The sequence below is a fragment of the Oreochromis aureus genome, linkage group 6, assembly GCF_013358895.1.
Source record: "Oreochromis aureus strain Israel breed Guangdong linkage group 6, ZZ_aureus, whole genome shotgun sequence".
In the NCBI taxonomy this organism is placed as follows: domain Eukaryota; kingdom Metazoa; phylum Chordata; class Actinopteri; order Cichliformes; family Cichlidae; genus Oreochromis; species Oreochromis aureus.
This window is the reverse complement of record NC_052947.1, coordinates 12,267,332-12,286,598: the sequence shown is the minus strand read 5'-3', so window position 1 is coordinate 12,286,598 and position 19,267 is coordinate 12,267,332.

Here is a 19,267-nt window from a genome sequence, read left to right as displayed (position 1 = left end):
GTGCCTGTTGGTGTCACCGAATGCCTGCTGGCTGCTGTTTGCTTTGTGTGTGTTACTGTGCGGCACACACTGGTGAGCTGGGAGGTCGGACGTAATGGAAATGCGGCTCACCTGCTTTCCTGGTTGCTGACGTGCCGACTGATGGAGAGGCGACCTCTGCTGTGATGGTGGGGACAGAAATTGAGATAAATGATGGAAATAATGGCACACCATGGTACAAACTTTGTTTTTCTCTTTCAGCTATGCATAACTGACATTCAGTTTTGATGCTGTGCAAAAGGCTTGAGGTCTGGAGCCAGACTTTCTTGTAATTTTATAGAAAGTGGTCTTGAGCAGTAGTTCTCCAGGCTTCCTGGAGGTCTTTCAAAGTTTTTGTTTGGACATGGGACTGATTTTCACTCATTTTCACTTCAGTCGTTGTACCTGACCATTAACACTGACCTGTGAATTATTGAAACATAAATGCACCTAACTCAAAGTATGAACCAGTGTTGTGTCTACACATGATAGACGACTTAACTGTAGCAAAACTGTAATAAATTGTATCTTTAGGCTCTTTTTTTAATTAGTCAGTTGTAAATGCACATAATTTGTTGCCACTTCTTTTGTTGCATCTATGAAAAATGACCAATAAGGTCATTCCCACAGTGCTATTAATTGAAAACTATATCTTAGCATGGTGTGCAGTGTGCACTTAAAAATTTTGAGGAAACTGGAAAAGAAGCCACAGCAACTGGTGTTGGGGATCTTGTTGAAAAGTACCATCAGAGTTTGGTCCACTATCTAATACAACCTGGAAAACATCTGATTTGGAACAGCTTCATTTTTCAGCATGACAGTGATCCCAAAAAACTGCTAGTGTTGTAAAAGCCTACTTGGATAGAAAAACACACATCAGCCGTGGATTGCCCTTTTCTGAGCCTACACCTCAACATTATTAAAGCAGTGCAGGATCATTTTGACTGATTTTGGGTCCAGTTTTGTGCCATTTGGCATACCTCAGCCTTTTCTCCCTGTTTTCCTCCCTTAAGAATGACTTGACAACCACCCTTCTACTGAGACCATTTCTGATGAGGCTTTAGTGAACAAGGACTAAACTAAAAATGTGTGAAAAAGCAGCTAAAGCTCAAAAGAAAAAAATTGAAAGACCTTCAGAAGACCTGGAGAACTATTGCTCAAGACCACATAAAAAATTACAAGAAAGTCTGGCTTCTTGGAAGCAAAATATAAAGAAATGACATTTCTAACAACTCTCATTTAGTCGTTATTCCTCTTGCTTATATTGGCCGTTGTTGCTGCTGCTACACTTTTTTTTGCCACTTTTTCCTACACTCTCAAAATAACCTTGTTCAAAATCTCTCTTGCCCAATGACCACTCCGCCAGTTCAAGCCAACCTGCCCCTTTTTCCTGTTCTTTAAATCCACTGTGATCTGTCACTCTGCATTTCAGGCTCTGTATTGGTACATTTGGACATTTTGGACATTCAGGCTGTCATCCAAACTCCGATCCAAAGTCTCTACCTCAACACCACCATGCTAGCCTTCCAAACAATCCCTCCTTATTAAAATGGTATATAATGTCAATATTTTACAAGAGGCTCAATGACAAAATGAGAATGTAATCTTGTGTAACTGAGCATACTTTTAAGCAAAGCTTCACCTGCTCTCAGCACAAAAAGTCTTGTTTCACCGGAACTCTAAATTTCATGCAAATATAATTTTACTTTCTTGATATAAAAAGCCACAGTTCCTCCTTCATTTTATCAACAATAAATGCCTTTATAGAGTCGTTTGTAAATGCTGGCTAATCACCCTTAGTTTGTGTATGTGGGGATATACCCACATACATAATGCTAAGTGCCCAGAGTGAGGCACAAAAACAATATCCATGTGCAAAGTATTTGAAAATGAAAGTGCATGACCCAAATTGGGACCGATGGTCTGTTGCCCTGCTACAATTTGTCTGGCTTATTTCCAACACTGTTGTTATTTGCTCAGACTTGGCAGTAGTTCGTAATTCTTCAAAAAAAAGGGAAAGTCAGCAAATGCAGACGCCGTGAACAAAGTGGATTATGTATTATGATTAAAGTCTCTGGGTCCACCTGTCACAGGATATTGTTGTGGGCAGAATGCTGGTAAAATTAATTATGGATTTAAAGTAGTGCATTTCTGCAGAAAAAAAACAGGAAGAGCTGCTAGCTTCTGAAAGAAGGTGCTTTTCTTTCTTTTCTTGGATGATATCTGTTCAGCGAGAGGCATTCGGGATCTCAAAACATGAAAACAACATGAGTTATCAAGATGACAGTGCACTTGGGTTGATTTGATAAGTAGCTATTGGCTCACCAAGACACACTAAGTGGATAACAGGCAAAGGTGAAAACTCTCTCTGCTTTAAAGAAGAAGAAAAAAGCGGTGCGCTGCAATAATTCACCTGGTGCAGATGATAGGATTTAACAGCAGAAGTGCTGGAGGCAACTTTGCTGATTTTATTTATCCGTCCTAAACTCAGTAAGACTTTCTCTGTTTTGTGACTGTAAGATTGCAGTCCAGGTCCTGCAATTTGGCTTCAATATTGGATCTTAACAATTTCATCCCACCTGTTTTTGTCATAATGCACCTCCATCAACTTTACCCCGGAGCTCGGACACAGCCGCTGCAGCTGCCGTCTCTGCCTCGCTGCCATTAACTCATCTGTGCTTGGTCCAAAGTTGCAGTAAACAGTTTTGCTTGCTTGCAACTTGGAGTTTTATTATCCAGTAATCATGTAACATATTGCCAGTAAACTGCACACAGCTGGACGATACAAATACAGTCGGTAAATTCTTTGCTGAGCTTTCACTCGACAGAGTTTGCACTTTTTTTTTCAACTTTTCTATCTAAAATAGCTGTTTTGTTTGAACCCCGGGTACATTAATAAGATCTTCAGGTTACGATGTAATAAAGAAGGTCACAATTACTGCACATAGTGAACCTTCAGTTGTTATTTAACAATCTCAGCTGGATCGATTGCTCAAATACTTAGCTGTTGCACTTTAAACAGGATACAAAGTGACAACAGCACTGATATGTGTATCACGTTTCCCGCTGATACAGACACAGATCAAATCATATGTGTCGCATCTGGTTTGCCCGTGGTTTTTTTGTTGTTGTTTCCTCTAATGTTGCTCTACTTTGTCATCCTGGCTGATAAAATGTTTGTAGTTTTACATAAAAAGCCCGCGCTGGGCTTCTTTGACAGTGCAATCAAACATTTCTAAACTCTCAGATCAAGAAAATTCCAGCAGCATCCTTCATCAGCTCTGCTGGGTGCTTTAAATTCAGTCTTGTCTCAAGTATGAAGCGGTTCGTCTTTCCTAAAATTCGAATAGTGCATCGTTGCCCGTTCTGGACTAAACTGCTGCTGAAATTTCCAAAGCAAATCTGCAGGACAGTCTCAATGGCACAACAGCACGATGGATCACATACTCTGTCTCTGTGTGTAAGCATAAACATGTGGTTACACAGAACTTAATCTGAACAATCTGAACTCATTCGAGAAAGTTAAATCACCTGGAAACATCTCATATTTCCTATAACTTTACAATTGGAAAAAAAATATTCTTACTTACAAACTGATTGATAACTTCATTGATTTGATCAGACTGCCTGACATAGCTTCCTAGTAACCATCCTCAGATTCTGAAGATGTTTCTAGAAGGTATTTTGATGTAAACACTGCAGACCTGCCACTGAGGTACAGCCTGTTTATACTGAATGGTATTTGTGATTGTTTTGAACAAATTGGGTTTATCCTGACACAAGTCTAAGCCCTCTCCCTGCTTTTTCTTTTTACCATTGTGTCCTCTGGTGTGTGCCACTGTGTGTCTCTCTCTATCCATGTGTGCTCTCCTTGTCACTTTTTGCAAGGATAGTTTAATGAAAAACCAACCTGGGATTTGTTGCATAATTCTGCTAACACACAAACAGACAGGGAAACAGAGAGGAAAAAACCTGCAATATCCCATTTATAGTCTTCTAGTTCCTGTCCCCCACAGCTTGATGCCTCCACTGCCGTGTTTGACTGTAGGGGTGGTATTAATGAGGTGATGCTCAGCGCCTAGTTTCCTCCAAACATGCCGCTGGAAATTGCGGCCAAATGGTTGAATCATCATTTCATCAGACCAATGGATTTCCCCTTCTAGTGGTCGTTCAGGTGGCCTCTGGCAAAACTCCCAGCATGTTGTGATGTGCCTGTTAGTGAGGAATGAGGTCCATCTGGCAACTCCACCATTAAGGTATAATTGGTGCTGCACTGAAGGCTGTCCTTGTAGAAGGTTCTCCTATAGCCAAGAAGGAACTACAGTATGGCTCTCATCCATCCCTTATTACTCATTTTGACTGGGTTTTCAGTTTGACTGTTGGTTGCTCCACACTTCTTCTGTTCAAAGTAACATTGTTTAAAATTTCTTTCAGTGCTTAAAGTATTGTCTTGTATCGATCCCCAGATCTGTGCCTTGACACAGTCCTGTCTTGCAGGCCTATGGACTGCTGACTTGACCTAACAGCTCTCATGATAATGTCCAATATTTTATCCACCCTTAGGAACCCAGAGTTTTTAGGGGTTTTTTCTCCTGTGCATCACCACAGTGGATTTTAGGTCAAACAGTCACTACGTGGCAGACTTTCAACTTTAATTTAAAAGGTTTAATCAAAGTACTGCATGACCTGTTCATGAATTAAAGCCATTTTTATACACCGTCCCACATTTCAGAGGCTCAAAAATAATTGGACAATTGACTGATAAAATAGCTTCATGGCCAAGTGAGGCCTGTTCCTTCAGCAGATCACAGCAAATTAGGCAAATAAAAGATCTGGAGTTGATTCAAAGAGTTGAATTTGGAGCTCTGGTAGTCACGAATCTGTTCATCAAACAATTGTCCTGTTACTTTCGATCCTCTGAAAATGAGGGACTGGGTATAAAACTGGCTGTAATTCCAAAACAGTTTTTTTTTTTTAATTTTAAAGCATAAAGCATTATTTTTTAACTAAAGCTAAAAGTCTGGATTTCAACCACATCTTGATTGTTTAACTTAAAATCCACTGTGGTGATACACAGAGACAAAAACTACAAAAACTGTGTCATTTTCCAAAAATACCCCTATGAACCCAGCTATAGTATTTGAGGTTATATAACTGTAGCATTAAATACACCATATCTGTTCTTTAATGTATGTGTGAAATAATTCCTGTGGTCACTGCAAGGTGCTGTCACAATAAAAGGGGTCGAATTAACACAGAATTTATTGTTATCAATTTCAGTATTTCTTTCAATACATAGAGTGAATGATTGTTGGGTGTGCAACCAACACAGAGTGATTGTGAACAGTTCATCAGCTCGATGGTGATGACACTGCAGGGAGGTAAAAATACTGATTTGTTGAAAAGTTGGCTTGAATTCAAAAAGGAGTGACAGCACGCTTTACCACAAACATGAAAATGTATAAAACAATCATCAAAGCACATCAATGCAATTCAATTCAATTCAATTTATTTATATAGCGCCAACTCACAACAACAGTCGCCTGAAGGCGCTTTATATTGTACAGTAGACCCTACAATAATACATGCAGAGAAAAACCCAACAATCATATGACCCCCTATGAGCAAGCACTTTGGCGACAGTGGGAAGAAAAACTCCCTTTTAACAGGAAGAACCAGGCTCAGGGAGGGGCGGGGCCATCTGCCGCAACCATTTGGGGTGAGAGAAGGAAGACAGGATAAAACCAATGGCTGCAGTTGACATTTTTAATGGGTTCTTACACTCACTTCATAATGAAGAACTGTTATGTATGTTGTCCGTGAGTAGCTACGCTAAAGGAACAACAGCAGTGCGAACACAAACAAAAGTTGCCAATGTCCCCTGGTGACAATACACAGCTACATCACGTAGATGATAATCTGCAAAGCTCCACGTAGGAGCGCTGCCATAATCATGCCAGTCACTTAAGCTGCTTGAACAAACATCTTACTGGGGCTGGGAGGGGTCCGTCTATTTATGTTTTTTGAAAAATCTATACACGCCTCAGTTTCTGGCACGAAAAACATTGAGGATAAAAACTGCATTTCTTATTTCATCTATTTCATGAATTTGTTGATGCTCTCACTAAGTGCGTGTGAGAATCGGCGAGTGCCTGCTTTGTAAATGTGTGTCTGGATAATGGAGAGACCAGTGATTGATGGAAAGGTTAATCATTCTAGACAGATGGTATGTGCTGCTAAATCAGCACGAGGTGAAGTCAGTGTGTGTGTATGTGTGTGTGCGTGTATATCAAGGCGTTCATGTCCGCTTAAGCTGTAATGAGCGGGTTTTTCTCTGTGAGGGAAGAAGGACTGGGCCATTCAGGCATCATGGGAACCAGCAGCCTCATTATTTTCAGAGAACGGAGACAAGGAGAAAACAGCGTATTCATTTCCTAGCTTGTGTGTGGGGAAGGTGTTCGGCCACTGAAAACATAAAGCAAGCCGAGGTCAACAGCTCATCGCACCAGAGCTTCGTAGAAATCTACAGTAACGCTGCCAAGGTCACTTCATAGAAACAGTGAATCCAGACGTGTGATTGGAATGACCTGATATGAAGAGGTCGAGTGCATCTGTGCGTGTGCGTGTGTGTGTAATGAATCCGATGAGGCTCATGCAACCTTTTTGTCTTGACCTCATAAAAATCTGCTGACCCAAGCTGACTTTCACGCTAACACATGCACACTTCCACTGCACACCTTGCTGATCAGCTTAGACATGCTCAATGCAGCTGCAACATTTCCATGCCTTTCATACATAAAACATGGCTTCTGTGTAAACAGAATACCTTCACATGAGTAAACTAAAGCACAGCCTCCCCCGACGTGAGTGCACACACGAACGCATTCACACACGCGCTTGAAAGGATGGAGGAGGCAGCGGCAGGCCATAGCTAGGAGCTAGGGCAATGTGATAAATGTGTTTGTACGTCTCATATAGGCTCAAGAATGTGGATACACACAGTGGAGGCGAGGAAGGAGAGGGAAGGAGGAGGAGGAGGAGGAGGAGGTGGAGTGAGTGGGTGGCCGAAGGAGGTTGTGAATGAGGAGAGAATAGAAGAAGATTTTTGTCATCTCGGTCACAACTTGAGGGTGATATTTTATTAATTAAAATGGTGGCGCTGTTTATTGCTCATTAATAATGTTGCTAATATCAATATTACTACTGCCAATAATATATTAAAGACTAGAATGATTTATTAACACCATAACAAGACAGCAATCAAATTACTCAGTGACAGTAAACTGTTGAGGTCAGGCAATAATAACACCCGGATAATTGCAATATGGTCTTCTTGAGCTATTCAGTGACAGAATGGAAAGTCTGATGATCGATATTTCAAACAAAACAAACAAAACAACTAAGACGTCATTCTCTGCTGCCACTCTTTAAATGCTCTGTGGAGAATCGCATGCTCTACACGGTTTGACAGACATCTCCGAGGTGCCGCATCAGAGCTTCATTTCCATGGCTCCTCTCAGGCACAAATAATCAGTTTGACCAGTGTCATATTTCAACACTGCTTCCTTCTTTGTTATGCCAACCTCCTCACATTCCCTGTATTATGCTACTGCCGTTGAATACTTGGCAGAGGTGCTCATATTAAAAGGTCCATTCAGCACCAATCAGATGCATTGAAATGCCTGCTGCTCTTTTTATATCTCTGTTGAACATGAAGTACAGCCTTAAAATTAGAGGCTGCCGAGTGCGCAAACTACCAAAAAGAGACGGAGAATATTTCAGACAAATGATCAGACAGGAAAGAAAAAAAAAAACAAGAAAAGAAGATGCTGTTTATAAAACTCGCTTGCATCATATTCTCCACTTTTATCGTTTATTTCTAAAGACCAACTGTTTGTTTTATTTTGCTCATACTTCAACAAAAAGCATTTATTCAGTGTAAAAACAAAAGAACAAAAGAAAAAAGTTTGGTATAAATCCCAGCTAGAGGTCAAAGTTCACATCATATTTTTTATAGAATAATAACTTCATGAAAATCGGGGTGTAACCTTTGCGGTGTAACATTTTCCACAAAACATAAAACACTACAGCAAATTTTTCAAAGCTGAGTGTAACCAAGTCATCTAACTACACACACATACACTGATGGCAAACCAGGGTAGTGGATACAGCTGGGCAACAAGAAACAAGTGACGACAATCAAGACAGGAATGAACTGAACTGAAAAATAAAGTGGAGAACACAAGATGAAGATGAAGACTGAAATTTTTGTTTTTTTATTGGAGTGCATCATGTTATAACAAAGTGATGCTCACGTTCAACGTGTGGCTATTTCAGCACAGAACAGCTGTAACTCACACACAATGACGTAAAGCATACAATAAATAAAGTACAAATCTGAGGCGCAACAAAGCAAATCATGGTCTGAATGCTTCCCAAGAGGAGCATTGTAGACTTTCTATAGGCTTCCTCTTGTTGCCCTTTTTGTCGTATTTATTTATTTATTTTACAATATTATTCACATTATTATCTGTGTGTGTATTATGTTGGAGTGGGCAGGGGGTGAAGGCCAGGTTGGTGAAAGGAGAAGAAGAACGAGGAACAGAAAAAGAAAAGTGGGGGTTGAGGGTGAAGCCAACAGACATGCATACACAGTGTTTGTCATGAGCATCATGTCATGTCATTACATGCTAACAGGGGGCAGGAAGGACAAAAACATGGCATGATACACATGATACACTAATAACGAAAATGTATTTTTATTGATTTATTTAGGCAGCAGTAAATTAAACTAGTCCTATAATGATCATTTCCATATTTTCTTTATGTTTTCCACTAAAAGTATCTTTGCATGATTCACGATTCAAAATAATTGCATCTTGGTCCAGCCGCCTACTGCAGCTTCTGTCTGGAAAAAGCTGTTTCAGCTCCTTTCCTCTTAAGTTTCTTTCTTCTGACTGGCTGCCCTTCAACAAACAAAAGGTTTGGTGGGGCAGCAGGTGGGTGGTGCTGCTGTGCACACACAGACCACACTGAGCATATCCTCTCTGTGACGTTATACAAAGACAAGAAAAAAGTGTCCCACACTATTAGGAGCAGTGAAATTTTGTCTCATGGTGATTACCTGCACATATCCTAACCTCCTTCGTTAAAATGTTGCACACGTGGCTTCAGACACCTATCAGCAGACTCACAAGAATATTTTCCGAGGTTTATCACATGTAGGACACAGGAGGAGAAAGTCAGCTTCATGCACATTTTTAGTGGAAATACTAATTTAGTCAAGACCGCTGTCCGGTTAGAGCCACATGATGACCCTTCACTCACTGTAAATACACAGAACCAGGACCAGCGCTGCTCTCACATCAGAACAGCTGGACATAAGTAGGTGAGACAACATGTGCTTGTCGCATGCAGTTCCATCAGGTAATGTCTAGAAAAGTTCGGGGTTATATATATACACCATGTGTGAAAACTTGAGATTGCACTGAAACAACATTTTTCTGAGCCAAGAAAGAAATATTGTAGTTATTGTTGCTTTAGGCTGAGATTTTTCCCACCAGTTATCTAATGTATATAAAACTGAGCATATGGTTTTTGCTCTGGCAGGCCTCAAGTTCAAGCTCAGCTGCAAATCCGTGAATATCAGCTGATGTCAGTGCCAGCCAGCATTATCTGATGGTTCACCTGATGCTCTTCTAAGCAACCAACTGGCAAATATCTTATGAGGCATCCTATTCAAAATGTTTCAACCTGCCTCCCAGCTCCTCCTTTTCATGTTATTTCTCCATTTATCAGTCATGTCTATTATTATTGATGCCATCTCTGTTCTGTGAGGGGATCTTGTTGCTTTGGCTTGACTTTCCACATTTCCACATCGCTTGTAATATCTTTTCTATACTGTAGCTAGTATTGTTTTAACTTTGGAATATTCAATTTTAATTTAACATGACACTTGAGTGCCTTAGTTTTACTTACTTTCACTTATTTTTTTCTATAGAGTTTCTATCTTTAATTTTAATAGTTTAAGCGAGCATCAGTATTCTGACTCTAAAATGTGCATTGAAGGGCAGGGAGGTCTGGATGCGGATGGATTAACAGTTTAGGTTTGACTGAAATGGTCCTGACGCGAACGCTTTTAGAATAAAAAGAATTTGCCCAAATCACTGAAACACTCGACTGGATGAAGAGCAAAGTTTCACTACATCAATATTCATGTGGTGAAACATAACTGGGCACTTTTACAAATCTATTCCAAATGAAGTACCATGCATTTGTGCCTCCTATCACAGGATCTACCTCTCAAACATCATTTGATGCTTGAAATGAGCTCTTTCTTTCCAGCCTCCTCACCTGCCTTCCTCATCACAGGAACAGAAATGTGCGCGGTATATTTTTGGTTCCCTCTTCGGCAGACAGGTATTGTTTCGGATTCGTGACAAACGTAGAGTCGGGCTCTAAAGCGATGATGAGGGATTATTCTATTACTCATTTTTCCTCACTGAAATAATGTACACGGGAATATTTAATATGGCTTTGGCTGCTGGGTGGAAAGCATCTGACTAGACTGCAGATTTACAGCGAGGTTCTGACCATTTTGCATAATCCCAGGAGACATCTGTCTATGTGAGTCCCACCTAGTACATTTCACATTTGAAGAATTTAAATGAGGCGCTTAAGGAGCAGACACGCAAACAGACTTTTCGAAACACATACAGGCAAAGATGCTAATTTCCAACAGATAATCGGCTGTTCGCGGATAATCTCTGTTGCCCTAAAGCATGTACGCACTTTAGACCAGATTTTAATTCAAAAATAAACCATAACTGTTTAAGGTGTGTGTCTTTCTGCGCGTGTGAGTGCGCAGAGTAAATCCCGAGCCAAAATCTTTCCAGCTGCACTGCTGTTTATCTGTGTATCACTCACTTTATGGTATTTGTTCGCTGGTTTTTCCTTGTTTGCAGAACTCAGTGGATAAGAAGCACTTCTGTCTCAAGTTATGCCAGCCCTCCAAACACACACACGCACGCACACACACACACGTCCGCAAGTCAGTTCTTACACTCTGTCCCTCTTCCTTGTCCTTGTAGTTCTTATAAATACAAATTACGCGTCCTCATCCTCTTTGATTCCTTTTGTTAAGTTTTTTTGTGTTCCTCGCGTGTCCCGCCGCTAGACGATAGTCTGTCACATCTCGGAGGTGTCTGTGCACATGCGGCGTAGATGTGTGGGCCCGTATTAAAGCGGGAAGAAGTTATGTGGCTGATTCTGATCTTCTTTCAAGTGTCAGCCGGCTCTGCATCAACTTCCCTCCGCCTGTCTTTTACTATGTATGCCTCTCTTTCTACACCTGTCACCGCCATGCAACAGAGACAAATGAGCCTCACGGATGGTGACAGGATCTTTTCACAACATTTTCCATCACCCTCATGTGTTTCTGTTTTTGCTTAACTTTCTGAAATAAACACATTTACTACCAGATATTAGTACAATCAGTATATAAAGAACACTACCAACAAGATAATTGGCAGTGCCCGTTGCACCGTTTCTTTTTTCTCTCTCTCTCTCCGTCCCTCTGGACCAGATTTTATGTAGTATTGCACAAAAAGCTGCTGTTCTTTGGCTTCACAGAATAATCTTTCTCTCAGCACATATTGGACAGCTGAATTTGTTCAAAGCAGCTGATTTTGGGAGCTCACGCACAGAAGAACGTAGGCTGTGGAATCGATTATAGGGCTAGTTATTAAAACAGTTAAATAACTGACCTTTAGTGAACTCATCAAGTCTCCGCTGGGGTTCGAATCAGGAGAAAATGCTAGAGGTGGAACTTTTAATGAATTAATTCAGGTGTGTGACCTGACTGGATAATTAGGAAAGCAAACAGGAGATTAGGCGAGTCATCCAGATGGTATTGAAGCAATAGATCAACAAGAGAGAAACTAAATATCATTATTCTCTCACACAAAGGATCTAAATTCAATTGTCTAATTCAAGCCTGTATGCGCTGTTGCATCAAGCATATGCAAACAGCGGCCGCATCACGTCGCTGCAGTTAAAATGCTTCTACGTGTTATTTTGTTCATCCTTGTCATCATATCTGGTGTTTCCCTGTGTTTGGAGATTTTTGTATTTTGGTTTATTGGTTTTTTATGTATTTTCTTAGTGTTTATGTGTTCTTTGTTTGTGGCTATAGGCTCAGGTACGATTCCTGTTTTGACTTTATTTTTCTTCCTTGTACTTTGTGTTTATTCTTGCTACTTATATCCTTAAATCCTTTGTTTCTTTTACTTAGTTCAGTTGCCTCATCTTTCTGTCTCATTTTCCTGTGTTTTCTACTTTATTAGTTCATTCCTGTGTCAGCGTTCCTTGGATGAGTTAGAGTTGTTCATTTCTTGTCTTGATTGTCACTAGTTTTTTCTTGTTACAAAGCTGTATGGCTTGCCATCAGTGTGTGTGTGTGTGCACATATGTCCACATGCTCACAAGTATTTTCTTTTGGCTGTTTTTTCTGTACGTATTTACCTTGGGTGTTTTTTAAGTTTCTGTAAAATGATTTTCAGAAGCTCCGTTTCTGTGTCTACATGAGGAGAAACTGAGATTTTGTCCTGCAGTATCAAAGGTGTTTGCATCTTTCACTGACGTCGGATTGCCCACTGATTTATTGCTTGTAATCTTCTGATTGGCCAACATTTCTTTATGACTAGATTTATACCAGCAGCTGCTGATTTTGCATGCTCTTAACGGCACTTGACATCATATTTTTCTTTTTCATGTGGACTACGTGGAGCTTTAACTCAGCAGAAGTGTGTTTATAGGGGTAAGGACAGAAAGACTTTTTCCCCATAAACTTTTACAAGACTATCATCATCTGGTGACCATCAGATTTCCAGATTGGCTTTATTTTTCCTTTTATAGTGCATTCCTGATGTGTTCCTAATATTTGGATAACCTTGTTCTGATATGTTTTGCATTTGAGTTTTTCATTGGACTGTGTTAAATTATTTAGTTTGTTCACTTTTTATTTATGGACTTTGACATTTAGTTGTTTTCAACCCTGCATCCAGAATCTGGGTCCTGTCCCCTTCAAATAAAACAATCCTGTGTGAAAACAGTTGCACAATCATGACAATTCTGTATAGATGCTGCAACAGCATCAGTGTTGCTAAAGCAACATGTCTGCAACTGACCAGTCACGTTGCCATGTTCTGGGATATTTTGACTTCAGGACACTCTGGCAGAAACACTTTCAATACTGTGTTCAACACGTGATTTTTTTCCTATACTTAACCAAAGGAAAGTAAAAAACTCAAAACAAATAAGTCTTAATCAGCTGAAGTCAAATCACATCAAAATTAGAAAGCAACACTGATATGAACCGATACAGTATCTTCTGGATGTATGTTCAGTGTTTGACTCATCCAGCATTACCTCTAGTCTGCACAGACTGTGTTGCTCTTTATCTCACCTCACTTCCTGAACCTTTCTGCTTAAAAGCCAAGAGGCCTGTAAGACACAGAAACACACTGATTGCCAAGTAGTCCAACTTGGCATTTTTGCCAGTGAGGCTTATTTGGCATAAAGCCCTGAAGGCAAACTTCACACTAGCTTCCAACTACTCTACTATCTCACCAGTCTGGTCTTTTCCCCAAGTCCCAAATCTACGGCATCACAGCGGTGTGATAGGTCAACCCCACCGAAGTTTCCTGAAGCAACATTAATCATAACACTGTAGGAACAGCAACGCTGGGGCAGTAATGGATACTCCAAAAACAATGAACAAAACAAAAGGAACAAGTAAGACAAGTATTATACTGCAAAGATGTTGATGACATTTCTCAGATTACATGTCATGAAGATCTCTGAATCAGGGGACGATTTGTTTTGGAAAAAAAAAAAGAAATCTCTGAAAACAATCTGCAATTGTTGAAAACAGTTGTGTTTTTCCATTTGTGTCTGTCTTTGGCTGTTTCATAAATCATTCATGAAACCAATACCTCTTCTAACTAAAAAAACAGATTGATTTTCTGAAAATGACTCTTTGTTCACATTTAAAGATCCTTAAACCTTCAGAAGAAAAAGTGAGCTGAACTTTGAGCAGCAGAGACAAACAGCATTACGATGTCTTGTGCAAGAGCGTCCTGGGCCAAGATGGGCAGTGTTAGTTGCATTTTTTGATGGGCTGCAGAAACCAGGGCCAGCAGAGGAAACCAGCACAAACACCAGGAGATACGACTTCCCACGGTATGAAGGAATTAAAAATATATAGTAGCCTGCTGTCTTTTCTGTGCAGTGTTTGCCTGTAGTTCCCATATCTGTGTAGGTTTACTTGTTGTGTCTCATCAGGATTGTTTGCCGTACGAGAAGCTAAAGTTTTCTTGTTATTTTATATCTTTCTTTTTTTCATTATGATTTCTGGTGACTTTTCCGAGCTGTTCCATCTCTGGATATAGTGCTTGGAAACTTGCACCCAGCTTATTTACTTCTTTTTCTCATTATATATGTTATGACCACTTTGATTTTTATGGTGCTGCTGTTGCGTGGTGACCAGAATAACAACAACAGACATGCCCGCTGAAGGATCAAAGGCTGAGGATGACACACAGAGGATGTGAAGAAGGAAAGAAATGATGAGAAAAAAAGCTGAAGAGATATGAACTATATCTTCTATAATGTGCTGTCGCTGGATGATGGATGCGAGAAACTGAGGGTCCATCTGTGATGGTACAGTTATATGTTTCAATGAGGCATTACTCTGGATCTGATGGCGACTGCTGATAGTTCCAGAAAGTTAGGGTGACCATGAATAAGCATGCCAAGTATAGAAGGGGATGATACTAATATGGTCACATTACCATGAAGGTAATCTTCTGCAGCACAAACTTTTACCCATGCAGTAGTTAGGGTGACCATGAATAAGCATGCCAAGTATAGAAGGGGATGATACTAATATGGTCACATTACCATGAAGGTAATCTTCTGCAGCACAAACTTTTACCCATGCAGTTACATCTTGATGGCACTCCTAGATGCCCAGGAAGTTGTTTGCATCCCTCTTTATGCTAACATGCTAACCACAGGTAACGCCATCCAGGCTCTAGACTGTGCATTCAAATGCTTTCAAAACAATTTCCCATCTATTTCAGTTTCCTAAAATAGAAACTCCAAAACATCTTCACACCGTTCACATCGTAAATGTAACTTTACCAAAAAAGTTCCTCAAAAGAGAAATCAGACGCTATTTTGCATGTTTAGTTTGGTCTTCTTTGTCATTAATCCTCAGAACGGCAGTTAATTTGACAAAAATATATATATTGATGTTTACAAATAGCCCGCATTCAGTAAGGCAGATACATGGATAATTAAAGTGTGGTGTCAGTGACGGCTGAGTGGTGAAATGTGTCTCCTGCTGTCGCTGTGCTTTATCAATAAACCAAGATGGATCTCCTCTGCGTGCCGCTCTGTCTAATTTGGATGTCTACCAGAGCCGACACCCAACCAGAGAGATATCAGATGACTTCAGTGATGTCACAGCGAGCTGGGCATGATATTTCTTATTGCATCAAATCAACTTGAGCTTATATTAAAGGAAAATAATCTTCATTCTGGCTTCCTTTATAAAGAAGAAGCAAAAGACTATTAAAAATTAGTGCAGTCATATTTGTAAAACGAAAACAACAATTGATGAAAAATCCTTTGTTTTTTTAAATTAAAAGGTTTTCTTCATGATTTTTTGTTTTCATAGAAAACAATTTTTCCTGCTAATTAAAATTCAAAGGAAATGCCCCTTTGTGATGATCTCAGTGCTGAACTGTTCAATTTCTCATCATTATCAATTTTGCTTCATTGCAATCTTTGTATAATACAATCTTTTCAAACTGGATTTTTAATGCATTTATTTGATATAACTCCTTTTTTAATCATATCAAAAACAACCAAACAAAACACAAACACAACTCCCCACGCTGCATAGCTCAACCTAAGCAGTGATCTTAGCTACCACTATAAAGGACTGCTGAGACACCCCTACTAAATCTGCTCTGAGCATGAAGCTCAATCATGATCGTGTGCCAGAAAATAGGACTTGGTCTATCCTCATTCTTGCAGTGTCAGCGTTTACTAACAGCCCCGAAGCAGCCTTTGTATCATTACGCACCATTACATACTGTGAGTCCTAACAGCCCTGTGATTGATCACTCACAAGCTGGTATAATTTATGATGTCATGCGTGTTTTCCTGCATCTTTTTCTCCTTTTTTTGGTGCAGACAGTATGTAAATACATTTTCTTCAGCAGAAATGAAAGTCTCTGTGTGGAGTTTTGACCACTGGCTGCACTGCATAGCCATGATGTGATTAACTAGCATGAGTCAAGCCAGACTCTGTAATGTTTACCATTAAAATCAAACAGCATCATTTTGGCTTTTCCCAATGATGTCTGTGGAGGGAAGCAGCCACTGAGTCAGACACCTCATTAACACCATCCTTGCAGTCTAACACGATGGTGGCAGCATCACGCTGTGGAGCTTTTCTACCACAGGGACAGGGAGGATGGTAAATGAAAAACATGAAACAGGACTGGATGAAAACTTTTTTTGTAATTACTTAAGGTCTTTGACTGAGGAAAAAGTATTTATTGCTATATAGAGTATACATGGCTTATAGAACCACCTTTAGCAGCAATCATGTTCTTTCCTTATGTTCACTGAAGTTTGCAGGCAGTCATTTATGCACAGCTCTCTTTAAGCACCTCTACAGCGTTTCTATCAGGTTGAAGTCTGGACTTTGACTGGACCACTGACGCACTTTGATTCTTGTGTTTTTCTGTCATTCTGTTGTAGAGTTTATGCTGTGCTTGGGATCATTGACCTGTTGCACAAGCCAATTTCAGCCAACCTTTAACTGTCAGACAGCTAGCCTCAGTAATGACTCTACAATACTTTGGTATACAGAGGAGAATGTGCTCACCTCAATGACTGCAAGGGGCCCTGTGACTGGAATACAAGACCAAATCATCACCCTTCCAGCAGCTGTATGAGGTGTTTGGTTTTCTCCAAGCATGGTGCTGTGCACGATTGCTGATTGATATCTGCCTTTAGCCTCATCTGCTCAGAGGACATTGTTCCAGAAGTGTTTTGTTTTGTTCAGATGCACATTTGCAAACCTAACCTTTGATGTTGTTTTTAGGGAGAAAGGAGAGGCTTTCTCTTAGCAACCCTTCCAAATCAACCTTACTTGTTCACTTTGTTTCTTATTGAGCTGCCTGGAACTTTAACATGCTAAGTGGGGCCTATGGAGATTTCTCTGAGCATTGCACAGTCCAACCTTGGGATCAGTCCTGGGAACATTGTGGCATTGCGCTAACACACACTGGTATGCTCCAGACCAGCAGGCTACCGAAACGTCTGTTTTTGCAGCTGTGGTCACAGTTGCCGATGATTAATTAATGAAGTGGATTTGATTAGCAGGGAGTGGCTGCTGCTTATCCTCTTAGTTCCTCAGAAATCACTACTTTAACCTGTTGTTAAGTGAAATGTCAAAATTGTTAGTGGAATATTTTAGCCTTTTAGTCTAAAAAACCCACATCTTTACTTTATAATTTTGGAGTCTTGTGTGTACATCAGTGAGGAAAAAGATAAGATTCGAATCCATTTTAAGATAAATCTAAAACAGAAACAAAGATGAAAACAAAGATTAAAGCAGTGTGTATCTGATGTTTTTGGATTTACAAAGCTCTAATACATCTTTTTGAAGCATATAGTAATGTTTCAGATGTCTGTATGTAGAAGTTAATTGCTGATGAGTTTTCCCTTTTTCACAAAAAAGAGTGAAAAAATAGAATATTTATGTAGCAAAATGTCTTGTATATCTGCTTCTTATTCTTTATACAGTGAGTAACTCCTTCACATGCTTCATGAATCCTAGGAGGTGGACTTCACCCCAGAGCTGGTTGATGCAAGTTGCTGCTTGTTAAGTTGCTTTTTAATTATCATTATTATCATTGTGTCTTCTGTCCTGTGTCTCTGCCCTCAGTAACTAACTGTCCTTCTCTGAGCCTGGTCCTGGCAGAGGTTTCTTCCTGTTAAAGGGGAGTTCTTCTTTCCCACTGTCACCAAGTGCTTGCTCATATGGGTTTTGTTTTATTGTTGGGGTTTTCTCTCTATTATTTTAAGGTTTTTAGTTTACAATATAAAACTGTTGGTATCATTTGGGGCTATATTCAAATAAAACCGAATAGAATTAAACTAGCAAACATACATAACGTAGCTCCATCTCAGACAACAACTCAGTAATAAAATGCTTCTTTTAAACTTAAATGTCAGCATTAAAAATCTAATGTCACATAATATAAAGGTCTCCGAAAGCAGAATCAGGTTTTCCTTTGAGCCTGTAGCTCCCACTCTGGCACACCTTTGAGACTCAACTTAACATGTTGTCCAAATTCAACAATGCACACAAATCCACATGCACTGATAACAAAATGTGTGGATATGCATGGATGCATGGAGTTATACGCACACACTAAGACATGGGAAAGAGTCTAATTTCTCAGTGGAAAGGAGCATGTCTTTGTATGTAAATTCATGTACTCATTGTTGTGCCTGCTTGTCTCACAAGACAGATGAAGCAGCACTTGTCTCCCCCAGTCAGATAATCTGCTCTCCTGTAATTTAAAATTCCACTTTCTCCCAAAAAATCTCTCGTCGCAGCAAACACACTCCCCTGTTCACACCCAAACAGCCCTCTTCCTCTCCCCAGTCCCCTTTTCCTCGCTCTTTATCTTTTCTTCTCTCTATCACACACACAGGCTGGTGCCAAGTTGTTAAATTTGAGCTCTCCATCTACTTTCCTATACAGACAAACACACACAGACACACACTCTCTCTCGCACACACATGCACACACATGCACAAACAGAGGCAAACACACAGCCTTGCAAAAATAGCATTCATCTCTGCATCCATCTCTGATTCTGGGCTCAAAGATGAGAATCCTTTGGCAGGAATCTATCACTCTGTCACACACACACACACACACACACACACACACACACACACACACACACACACACACACACACACACACACAGGGAGAGACAAGCATAATCTCTCGCTTTCTATCTCACCACTCAAATTGAATCTGCGGTCTTGACAGGCCAAGAGGACAGGGACGACGAATAAAAATCACCTCATTACGCACATACACATCCCTCACACACACATACGCAGACAGACGTAGGCGAGCAGGTCATTC